This window comes from Rutidosis leptorrhynchoides, chromosome 9, assembly GCF_046630445.1.
Source record: "Rutidosis leptorrhynchoides isolate AG116_Rl617_1_P2 chromosome 9, CSIRO_AGI_Rlap_v1, whole genome shotgun sequence".
Classification (NCBI taxonomy): Eukaryota; Viridiplantae; Streptophyta; class Magnoliopsida; order Asterales; family Asteraceae; genus Rutidosis; species Rutidosis leptorrhynchoides.
In genome coordinates this window covers 327,344,970-327,358,385 of record NC_092341.1, presented here as the reverse complement: position 1 = coordinate 327,358,385, position 13,416 = coordinate 327,344,970, and the positions used below count along the sequence as shown (strand labels likewise).

Genomic DNA, 13,416 nt, shown 5'->3' with positions numbered 1-13,416 from the left:
TAAAGAGATGTTAAATTATTACATTATCATAATATTATGATATATTAATATATCTTAGTATTATATATATACAGTTAAATGTTGTTACAACGATAATCGTTACATATATGTCTCGTTTCGAAATCATTAAGTTAGTAGTCTTGTTTTTACATATGTAGTTCATTGTTAATACACTTAATGACATGTTTACTTATCATTTATCATGATTAAACATAGTGTATCAATATCTTAATATGATTCATATGTATTTAGTAAAACGTTGTTATAACGATAATCGTTATATATATCGTTTCGAGTTTCTTAATTCAATAAACTCAATTTTATTTATATAACTCATTGTTAAAATACCTAATGAGATACTTACTTATCATAATATCATGTTAACTATATATATATATATATATATATATATATCATCATATAGTTTTTACAAGTTTTAACGTTCGTGAATCACCGGTCAACTTGGGTGGTCAATTGTCTATATAAAACCTATTTTAATTAATCAAGTCTTAACAAGTTTGATTGCTTACATTGTTGGAAACATTTAATCATGTAAATAATAATTTCATTTAATATAAGTAAATATGGAAAAGTTCGGGTCACTACACCAAGAACCACTCCAATTTGGGCAAAAATCACCACCTTCATCACCATTTGAGGTTCCTCTCTCTAGAACTCTCCCCTCACTCTCTAAGATGTGATGAGAGAGTTGTGAATGTGAAAATGATCCAAAAGTGGATCTAAAACTGATCTTAATGCCACCAATCAGTCCACAAGTGAAAAGACCAAAGTACCCCTTTTAATTTGAGTAAAATACAGCTGCTGGCCCGTCAGGCCTTTTGGACGGCGTCCAAATCAACTGGATCAGTTTTCCGAACTTGTTTTGGTCGTAACTTTCAAACCGTAACTCCATTTTCGATGAATCAAATATCGTTGGAAACGTAATGAGATTTCCTTTCTAATGGTAAGGTTTTGAAACATCAACTCAAACATTATTTGGAATCCAAATATACGCTTACATGCCTCGTAATTCGAATGACGCCCAAAATAACGCGTAACTGGAAAACAGGATGTTACATGTGTAATTGTGAGATGCTCTAGTTACTAAAAATTTCGATCCCAAAATGATATGAAGAATGTAGAAACTTATACGGAGTAAATTATTACCTATTGTCCATTAATTCAAGGTGGAAATTTTCACCCATTTAGAACGGATATATCCGTGGATTATTCAAACGGGCATTACGGATTTTCGGATCGGATTTTACCCACAGCAGATCTATTACATCCATCACCCACCAGCGACCCGTCAGCGGGTACAAAATTACATCCATCGCCCACCTGCGGATAAAGATTTTTTATTTTATCCGCCCATCACAGGCGCGGGTATCCGCGAATCTCGGATTTTTTAGATCCATTGCCATCCCTAGATATGATTGTAAAAATATTTATTTTGCTTATATTTATTTCCACTTTTTATTATCCAAATAAAAAATACTTGTATCTTATTTTTAACTAGTCCGAATCCGGCTCGCGCGATGCTGTGGGGGGCTTTCGGCCTGCATATTCATATTTAACGTATCTTTATTACAGAAGAGAAAACGACTCATTTGGTAAGCGCCGTTGTAGGTGTCGTCATCTTTAGTGTTTTTTAAAAATTGTCCGGTTCGAACGTAGTTAGTTTCGTTTTGTTGATAAAATTATTTCGAGTCTAATGGTGCTGTCGAAAAAATTTAACTCGCGGCGAGCAGGAAGATACGGGCTGTCGTGTTTAGCGTTGTTTAAAAAGTGTCCGTTTCGAACGTGCTTATTTTCGTTTTGTTCATAAAATTATTTCGAGTCTGACGTTGCTGTCGAAAAAATTTAACTCGCGGCGAGCGGGATGATACGGGCTCTCGTTGTGTTTAGCTTTTTTTTAAAAAATGTCCGTTTTGAATGTAGTTAGTTTCGTTTTGTTCATAAAAATATTTCGTGTTTAACGGTATGGTCGGGGAAATTGGGGCGAGGAGGAAGATATGGACTGTCGAAGTGTTTGGGTGAAGTTTTTATTTTAACTCAGAGAATTTATGTATTACCCCCTGGAGTTCAGGGTAGTTTTTGTAAGCTTGTTATAGTGGAGGGGTGATTTTGAAGTTTTTGGGTTCAAGTTTGGGTCAATGTCGTTTTGACCCATTTTTTGGTTGAATTGGGTGTGAAACGACGTGAATTTTATAGTATATTGAGGGGTTAATTACACTTACATATTTTAAATTACATTCCTTTTCATCCTTATAAAAAAAAAATTATCCATTATAAATTTTTGTAAGAACACACGTAATGATGGATAGATTGTATACTTATGAAAATTTCTAGATAAAAAACAAAACCATAAACCAAAGAACAACATTTCAATCAATAAACACTTCTTAACGGTTATTAATCATTAGTTTACATAAACCACAAATGATGATTTATATTTCTTTCCCTCCAAAACCAAAACTACTAACATTACGTTTTGTAAAAATTAGAATCAATCTCGAATCCATCTCTAACTCCAATCGAATACGATCGGAGTAATCTTAAAATGATGGAGGAGAATTCAACCACCGATTCTTCTAATGAAAAGCCCGGTCTAGCAAGTCGCGTAGGCAACAATGTTGCATCAGCATTCTTTGCATCTCTCGAGAGTTGTTCGTGTGTTAATTTAGCCACGGCCGATTCTGATGATGAAGACGCACTCGATCAAGACGAACCACAAACTCAAGCTATCCCAATTGCTCGCCTTCAATCCACGGCTTCAAATAGTTCCAATCATCCAGCACCCGTTGAAAATCTCCCAGTTTAAATTGATGTTTCTAAGATATGATGCTCATGATCAATTGTTTTGCTCCTTAATACATTGTTTATTTTTGGTTGGTTTGATACGGTGTAATTACAATTAGTTTTCTTGTTAATTACAATGATCTTGAATTGAATGTGCGAGCAGGATTAGATATCTTTTTTTTTTCGAAAATAACTAGAACTTTTATGAAACGGAATACGTTTTTGGAAGAAAAAAAAGAAAAGAAAAAAAAAAAGAATTCAACGAGAAGTATAAAAGAGAATATCGGTGAGGCTCGTACATTCATATATGTTTGTTCGGATTAAATAATGAACTAATGTATATTATTGAAATTTGTCGACATGTTTTCTTTGATAATTAGTATTGCATGTGATGTGTTATTGACATGAAAATCATGCACAAGATTGAAACATGATATAAATGTGATTCAATTTGTAACATGATAAAAAGCAGTTTCTAATAGAAAAAGGGAGGTAGCACTATATCTTAGCATCAACTTCTAGCATCATTACAATTACAATACTTATAATAGCCAAACCATGGTCGGTCGTTAATTACAATTACATTACGATTACAATACTTATAATAGCCAAACCATGGTCGGTCGCTACAGTAAATTTAGTTGACATCGTGCTGACGTAAGTTATTTTGTCATTTAGTGATTTCTTTTTTTAAGAAAAGTTGTTTTTTAAGCCCAAATTTTTGGCCAACGGAGTGGGTCAACCGACCTCTTCCTAGTTCGGATATATTGAAGGTAATTAATGAAAGTTTAAGGGCAATTCGGGCTTTAACCATTATTGAATCTAATTCAAAGAGAATGATAGAGTTGATTCATACATATATCTAATTACCTAAGGGCAATTTGGACTTTAACCATTATTGAATCTAATTCAAAGCGAATGATAGAGTTGATTCATACATATATAGCTAATTAACTAACTATACTCTAAATATGTTCTCTTGATCTGTATGAGTTTTGGGTTAAATAGAGAAGAAACTGACTAAATAAGGTTGCACATATTTACCTATGTACCAAGTATATTAATAGAAACGAAACTACAATAAGACACATTGATACAGAAACTCGTAAACTGCTGCTTGATGATGTATTTGTTCGCGTAGAACCTCTTATCTTGCCAGTATTCATACGTGGAGCTATTAACGGCCCAGGCTCACCGGGTTGCTCTATCCTGCAATGCAAATCAAACGCAAAAAATTGCACGTTAAATGGGTCCAAATTACCCTAACTACATTTTTTATAGTGTGAAAACATTATTCATTCACCCTTTATGAAATACACAATTCACCCGACCCGCCCATTTTGCAACCTCTAGCACCTGTGGTACAAGAACAATGAGAAAATACACGTGATAGTGAAAAGTTACCCGTTATTGTTGGCATTAGGGCAAAAGAGAATCGCGTATTCATAAGCATTGCAAGTAAACGTGCTTGTACCATCATCAAATGCGTAGCTGTAAGCTCGTGGGCAAGCCCGTTTAAAGATGCTAGAATAGTACGATGGTTGACACGTGTTTGGATTTGCATATTGCCCGCTACAACAATATTGATCTATCCCGAATGCGCCACAAGCACTATTGCAAGCAATAACCCCGCCTGCAGCCCCACTGCCGTCGTTGCCAATCACTTGAAGCTCTTTCGGGCAGCCTGCAAGTATCAAAAATCCATTAAATTTATCAGTGCCGTCTCATTAATATGTAAGTTTCTGTTCGAGATATAAAAATGAGCCCTTATAACGTTAAATTTTCTAATGCATATAAAAATATAATACTACTAAAAACTTATCAATATGATTAGCAAAACGAGTTATCATTGTTCTCGAGATCTCCAGATCAAAATGACTTCTGACTTAGGCTAATTTGTGTCGAAAGAAAAAAAAACTGCATGTAAGTTCTTTTTGCCATATTTTTTACCGACAACAAAACAAGTATATATAAAAATGGTTTTTAAAAATTTTGAGTCCTTCGAAATTTTAGGCCCCGTTCGATGGCCTAAAGTTAAAAAAAAGTCAAGATTTTAAGATTCCGGACTCACCCATATTAATATCAGTAGCACAACCAGTAGCATTACAACTACTAGCTGTGGAACGAGGTACAGCGATGATAGGTAGATTATAACCGTCGACAAAACTAACGTCGTAATAATCCAAATTATCGTAGCCACCAATCGTTATCTCAAAGAGGGACGCTGGCGGGGTTGCACCCATGCCACCACACTCAATCTTGCCACCACAATCTGCAGTTTCACATTTACCAACGCCAGTTTGATCAAACGTGCAGCCCGTTCTAGCCCATACTCTCCCGGACCATTTTGGAGTGGTTGGAATCTGAGCACTTTGACCCGAATCCAACTGGAACCCTGTGGTTGGAAGTGGGGTTGTTCCTGCACCTGAAAGCGTAGCGGGCCATATTGTAAACGGGCAGTTGTTTGTTATGGTGAATACAGCAGCCGAAGAACGGGCCAAGAACAATGACGCGAGATAGATTAATAAGGTGAATCTTTTGGTTAATAATGTAATAAGCATGTTAAACTATTGAATGTTTGTTAATTAGTTATTTTGTGTTAAGGAATGATTTAATTGTTCATATATTAATTTGCATTGAGGTTGCTTTGATAAAGGGTGGCTTTTGTAGTAAGTATTCCTTTCTTTACTTATCGCATGAGATCCAATCAGAAATGACTCATGATCAAGGGTATGTTAATGATGGGAAAATGTAAAATATTGGTGAGTTGAATGAGGTGAGTTAACTCAGTATCCTGGAGTGTGGTGTAGGTTGCATAAAGATGGTTGTAAAAAGGGCAATCTAAAGATACCTAATATATATAGATTTCAAAAGATTTTAGACACTATTTGGAAAGAAAAAAAAAAAAGCAATCATATTTCCATTCTACACTTAATGCTACTCCGTATTATTTTGGTTTTAAAGTAATCCAAGTAATAATGAAGTAATAATTCTACAACTAGCTTGATTGTTCTTCTATTCATCACCTGAAACCTTAGCATTACCTTTTTTTTTTTTTTGAAAGATCAATCTTTTATTAAAAAGCACGAACGAATACAAGGCGGAAAACTCCACAGGAGCTCCTGAACAACACGAGACTATACACCGGATAAAAAACTAAACAATACGGAGGCCTAATACACATGCACATCTAAATTAAAATACACATGAAAAAAAAAATACAACAAAAGAATAGGGAAGTTGGGACAAAACCCATTTTCCAAATTTTTTCCCTAGAAGGCTAATGAACTTGAAAGAACTCCAAAACCCATTACCTTTTAGTTATCATATATATAGTACTCCTGTTTCCATATATATTGTCACCTATTATTTTTTGAGTTGTTACAAATTAATTGTTCAATTACATAAATAGTTTAAGATAAAATAAAATTATTTTATGTCTTTAATATATGTATATAAAACAAAAAGTAAATAAAAAAATAAAGAGTAAAGTTGAAAAGTTAATACAAAGTAATTAATAACATTATAAGGTATTTTAACAATAAATATTACCTCCAAATTTTTGGGATGTTACATAATAGTTACATATTGCATGTACATATGAACATGTAGTTGGTTTTTCCGGTTTAAAATACTTACCCAAGTTCAAGAAAGTAGTGTAAAAATATTTCTTGTACCATAAATGGTCTTTTAGAGAAAAATATTATACAGTAGTGCTTGAGACTTCCATATAGATACCTTATACGGAGTAGTATTTATTTAATTAATTGATTATTCTGGTTGAAAGCCAAACAAATCCGGCTTATCAAAGCAAGGAATGGTTGTCGGTTGTTTACTTCAATTTTTTTATTAAGATGTGATATTTCATTCGGTTTAAAATTATTGTCATGTTTTTATTTTTGGAAACTTTTTTCTTCCACTTTTATTTATAGATTTTCGATATATTACTTATGAATGTTTTAAGAAAGAATTACGCATGTCGTCCTTGAACTAGTACTTAAATTGCGCACGTCGTACTTAATTATTATTTTTTCTTGGATCGCCACTAAACTTTCACAAAATTACACTCGAAGTCCTTCGTCTACTTTCCTTCCATTTTTCCGTTATCTCATCCCATGTGTAAGGCACACGAAGGTGTTTTGGTCTTTACATCATTTTTAATTAAATAATTTTATTTATATTTTATTTCCTTTTCTTTTCATATATATTAAAAGACATACAAGAAAAAAAATGTTGACACCATTCACAACAAATTTCTTTGCCAACACTGTAGTGACCCGAACTTTTCCATGTTTATATATATTAATTGAGATTGATATTTACATGATTAAATATTTCCAACATGTTAAGCAATCAAACTTGTTAAGACTTGATTAATTGAAATATGTTTCATATACACAATTGACCACCCAAGTTGACCGGCGATTCACGAACGTTAAAACTTGTAAAAACGACATGACGATATATATATGGATATACATATGGTTAACATGATATTATGATAAGTAAGTATCTCCATAAGTATATTAACAATGAGTTATATACATATAAACAAGACTACTAACTTAAGGATTTCGAAACGAGACATATATGTAACGATTATCGTTGTAACGACATTTAAATGTATATATATCATATTAAGATATATTAATATATCATAATATCATGATAATATAATAATTTAACATCTCATTAGATATAATAAACAATGGGTTAACAACATTAATTGAGATCGTTAACTTAAAGGTTTCAAAACAACACTTACATGTAACGACTAACGATGACTTAACGACTCAGTTAAAATGTATATACATGTAGTGTATTTAGATGTATTAAAATACTTTTGGAAGACTTCAAGACATATATCAAAACACTCATACTTAACGAAAATGGTTACAGTTACTTTCCCATTCTTTTCTTTCATCAAGAATTCTAGTCGTATTCTTACCCGTATTATACACAGCTTCAAAACGTACTTACTATGGGTATATACCAATAGGAACTAGCATGGGATTCCACTCTTGATTATGTCATGTATGACTAATCAATTTTAACTTCTACCATGAGCTAGTCAACTAACTAGAACTCCTTTTAACCCCACTCACCACTCACCAATTACCACTCATCATTCACTCCATTTCACTTCCAATTCTCTTTCTAATTCTCTCTCAACACACACACACTATTATGAACGTATTTTTCCAGTAGTTAATCATCATCTTCATCAAAAATCACTTCAAGAATCAAGCTATAATCATCATAGGAAGAACACTTCAAGAACACTTCAAAAATCCCTTCAAGTTTACTAATTTACTTCCAAGCTTTCTAATCCATTCCAAGTAATCATCTAAGATCAAGAAACCTTTGTTATATACAGTAGGTTATCTTTCTTATTCAAGGTAATATTCATATTCAAACTTTGATTCAATTTCTATAACTATAAACTATCTTAATTCGAGTAAAAATCTTACTTGAACTTGTTTTTGTGTCATGATCCTACTTCAAGAACTTTCAAGCCATCCAAGATCCTTTGAAGCTAGATCATTTCTTGTCACTTCCAGTAGGTTTACCTACTAAACTTGAGGTAGTAATGATGTTCATAACATCATTCGATTCATATATATAAAACTATCTTATTCGAAGGTTTAAACTCGTAATCACTAGAACATAGTTTAGTTAATTCTAAACTTGTTCGCAAACAAAAGTTAATCCTTCTAACTTGACTTTTAAAATTAACTACACACATGTTCTATATCTATATGATATGCTAACTTAATGATTTAAAACCTGGAAACACGAAAAACACCGTAAAACCGGATTTACGCCGTCGTAGTAACACCGCGGGCTGTTTTGGGTTAGTTAATTAAAAACTAAGATAAACTTTGATTTAAAAGTTGTTATTCTGAGAAAATGATTTTTATTATGAACATGAAACTATATCCAAAAATTATGGTTAAACTCAAAGTGGAAGTATGTTTTCTAAAATGATCATCTAGACGTCGTTCTTTCGACTGAAATGACTACCTTTACAAAAACGACTTGTAACTTATTTTTCCGACTATAAACCTATACTTTTTCTGTTTAGATTCATAAAATAGAGTTCAATATGAAACCATAGAAATTTGATTCACTCAAAACGGATTTAAAATGAAGAAGTTATGGGTAAAACAAGATTGGATAATTTTTCTCATTTTAGCTACGTGAAAATTGGTAACAAATCTATTCCAACCATAACTTAATCAACTTGTATTGTATATTATGTAATCTAGAGATACCATAGACACGTATACAATGTTTCGACCTATCATGTCGACACATCTATATATATTTCGGAACAACCATAGACACTCTATATGTGAATGTTGGAGTAAGCTATACAGGGTTGAGGTTGATTCCAAAATATATATAGTTTGAGTTGTGATCAATACTGAGATACGTATACACTGGGTCGTGGATTGATTCAAGATAATATTTATCGATTTATTTCTGTACATCTAACTGTGGACAACTAGTTGTAGGTTACTAACGAGGACAGCTGACTTAATAAACTTAAAACATCAAAATATATTAAAAGTGTTGTAAATATATTTTGAACATACTTTAATATATATGTATATATTGTTATAGGTTCGTGAATCAACAGTGGCCAAGTCTTACTTCTCGACGAAGTAAAAATCTGTGAAAGTGAGTTATAGTCCCACTTTTAAAATCTAATATTTTTGGGATGAGAATACATGCAGGTTTTATAAATGATTTACAAAATAGACACAAGTACGTGAAACTACATTCTATGGTTGAATTATCGAAATCGAATATGCCCCTTTTTATTAAGTCTGGTAATCTAAGAATTAGGGAACAGACACCCTAATTGACGCGAATTCTAAAGATAGATCTATTGGGCCTAACAAACCCCATCCAAAGTACCGGATGCTTTAGTACTTCGAAATTTATATCATATCCGAAGGGTGTCCCGGAATGATGGGGATATTCTTATATATATACATCTTGTTAATGTCGGTTACCAGGTGTTCACCATATGAATGATTTTTATCTCTATGTATGGGATGTGTATTGAAATATGAAATCTTGTGGTCTATTATTATGATTTGATATATATAGGTTAAACCTATAACTCACCAACATTTTTGTTGACGTTTTAAGCATGTTTATTCTCAGGTGATTATTAAGAGCTTCCGCTATCGCATACTTAAATAAGGACGAGATTTGGAGTCCATGCTTGTATGATATTGTGTAAAAACTGCATTCAAGAAACTTATTTCGTTGTAACATATTTGTATTGTAAACCATTATGTAATGGTCGTGTGTAAACAGGATATTTTAGATTATCATTATTTGATAATCTACGTAAAGCTTTTTAAACCTTTATCTATGAAATAAAGGTTATGGTTTGTTTTAAAAATGAATGCAGTCTTTGAAAAACGTCTCATATAGAGGTCAAAACCTCGCAACGAAATCAATTAATATGGAACGTTTTTAATCAATAAGAACGGGACATTTCAGTTGGTATCCGAGCGTTGGTCTTAGAGAACCATAAAATTTGCATTAGTGTGTCTTATCGAGTTTGTTAGGATGCATTAGTGAGTCTGGACTTCGACCGTGTTTTCTTTAAAAATGATTGCTTAACATTTTTGTTGGAAACTATATATTTTTAACATATGAATATTATGTGATATATTAATCTCTTAACGTGTTTGATATTATGTGATAGATGTCTACCTCTAGAACAAGTCCCATTGATTCACCTAATAATAATGAAGAGTTAAATGTAAATTGGAATGATTCGTGGACTGATTCACAAGTTCCCGAAGAGGAACCGGAAGAAGAGTCGGAACCGGAAGAAGAATCGGAACCGGAAGAAGAATCGGAACCGGAAGAAGAATCGGAACCGGAAGAAGAAATAGAACCGGTGGGGGAAATAATAAAACGGTTAAGTAAAAGAGAATCCTCAACCAACCGACCAAGGTTAATTATGGTCAATGGTGTTTCCACCAAGGAAGCAAAATATTGGGAGGATTACCAATTCTTCGATGAATCGGATTCCGACGAGAATTCCGATGATGTTATAGAAATTACCCCAACTGAATTTAAAAAGGTACAAGAAAATAATAAGGGAAAGGGCATAAAAATAGAGAAATCTAATTCCAACCCCGATGAACTTTATATGTATCGTCAACCCCCAAAGTCCTTAAGTTGTAACAATGACCCGGGAACCTCTAAACCACCAGGTTTTTCTAAACCAATGTGGACAACGACGGCTCGTATTAGGAGAACATCATATATCCCTATAAACTTGGCAAAACGAACCAAAACCGAACAAGAAGAAAAGAGCGAGTCGGAATAAGATAGTTGTATTTGTGTGGTGTAATATATGTAATATAGTGTGCTTATGCTTTATGATATATGTAAAAATTGCTTGTATTAATAAGTATTTTATTATGAATCTAACTCTTGTCTATTTTACAGTATAAAAACATAAAATGGATAGACAACCCAATATTTTAAGAGACCTACCCGGAGACATGATTGATGAAATCTTGTCTAGAGTCGTTCAGAATTCCTCGGCACAACTATTTAAGGCGAGATCAGTTTGTAAGACATTCGAAGAACGTTCCAAGAATGCCTTGGTTTATAAAAGGCTTTCGTTCGAAAGATGGGGGATATCACATTGGGAAATCCATAAGTTACGATGTGTTTACTTTGACGCATATAGTGCGGGGAACCCAAATGCTATTTTACGCAGTGGGTTAAGAAATTATTTTGACTCAATATATCCGAATATTGGACTTCGTGATTTAGAAAAAGCGGCTAACATGCAACATAAAGAAGCATGTTATGCTTACGGATTAGTAATGTTCGCTTCTCACCAAAGTGAGAACAAGAACATCGGGCTACAACTATTAAACAAAACGTTCCCACAAGTGACGGAGTCGGTAATTGGGGTAAGAAATGAGGTTTTTAGATTGTTACGGGACTGTTGGTCATTACGTAACCCTCGTCCCTTTGACGACGTTACAACACGTTGTCTTATCAACGGCCATAACGGTTATGTTCCACACGACCAAGGATGGGAAGTAGTCCTAGTAAAACCAGAATGCATGACTTGTTTCTGGACGTACGAATTACGTGTCTTTATTGCCTTTGCTGAACGACTTGTGTACTAGCTAGAATTATCTTCACAACTATCTTGTATCAAAGTTATTGTGTGCTATATTTCATGCTTTATATAAAATAAGCAGTATTGTAAGTTTGTAAAATATTGTATAAAAGTTTGAACGCGAAATATTATTATAATCAGTTTTTCATATAGAATTGTAGTAGTTGAATTATATATTAGCTACTAAGTATGAACTTAACGGGTAGGTACTACCCGAATTTAAACTTATAAAACGCTAATATGAAGAAAAAGCTTTTATAAATGAGTTCATATTATGCTACGAAATACTATTAACTACTCTTAATATTCTGTATGATTAACTTGTTCCATCTGACTATTTTGAAGGAAATGGCACCGACTACTCGACACACCGTGAATATGAATGAAGAGGAATTCCGTACTTTTCTAGCTTCAAACATAACCGCAGTACAGGCTGCGCTACATACCAACAATAACCTTGGATCTAGCAGTACAAGAAATCTTGTAGGATGCACCTACAAAGAATTCACTGCCTGCAAACCTTTGGAATTTGATGGAACCGAAGGACCGATCGGATTGAAACGGTGGACCGAGAAGGTCGAATCGGTGTTTGCCATAAGTAAGTGTACTGAAGAGTACAAAGTAAAGTATATAACAACCCTCACTTTTCGACTTCCGATTTTACTAAAATACCTAGAGTTGTTATATACGAATAAATTTAACGTTGACCGAATAAACGTACGCTTAAAATAAATAATATAATTATAAATATTATAAATAAGATTATGATATATAATATAACATAATTACATCAATGAATATATATATAATATTTATATTACTTTTGTTATTTAGTTAATAGAATATATAATTAACTAAATAATACATAATATTATAACATTTATAAAACTAATAAAAACTATAAATTAATAATCATAAATTTTAATTCTTATAAAAAATAAATATAATAATAATTTTTATATAAAATTCGTATTTAATAATTAAACAAATATAGAAATAAAATGTTAAATGTTCTTAGAAATATATTAAACAAATTTTTTTTAGAATTTTATACAAAAAAAAAAATCAAAACTATATCTACTTTTAATAAATAAATACAAAAATACAAACTACTTTTTCTTTTAAGATTTACTTTTAATAAAAATACAAACTACTTTTATTTTAAGATTTACTTTTAATAAAAATACAAACTACTTTTTATTATTTTAACTTATAAGATTTACTTTTAATAAAAATACAAACTACTTTTTCTTATTTTAACTTTTAAGATTTACTTTTAATAAAAATACAAAATACTTTTTTTTTATTTTAACTTTTAAGATTTTACTTTTAATAAAAATACAAACTACTTTTTCTTATTTTAACTTTTATGATTTTACTTTTAATAAAAATACAAACTACTTTTTCTTATTTTAACTTTTAAGATTTACTTTTAATAA

General features: G+C 32.0%; 1 pseudogene; it reads right to left on the bottom strand.

The window, feature by feature from the left end:
- Positions 1 to 3,842: 3,842 nt before the first annotated feature.
- On the bottom strand, positions 3,843 to 5,372 carry LOC139869046 (pathogenesis-related thaumatin-like protein 3.5; annotated as a pseudogene).
- Between the last annotated feature and the right edge of the window lie 8,044 nt (positions 5,373 to 13,416).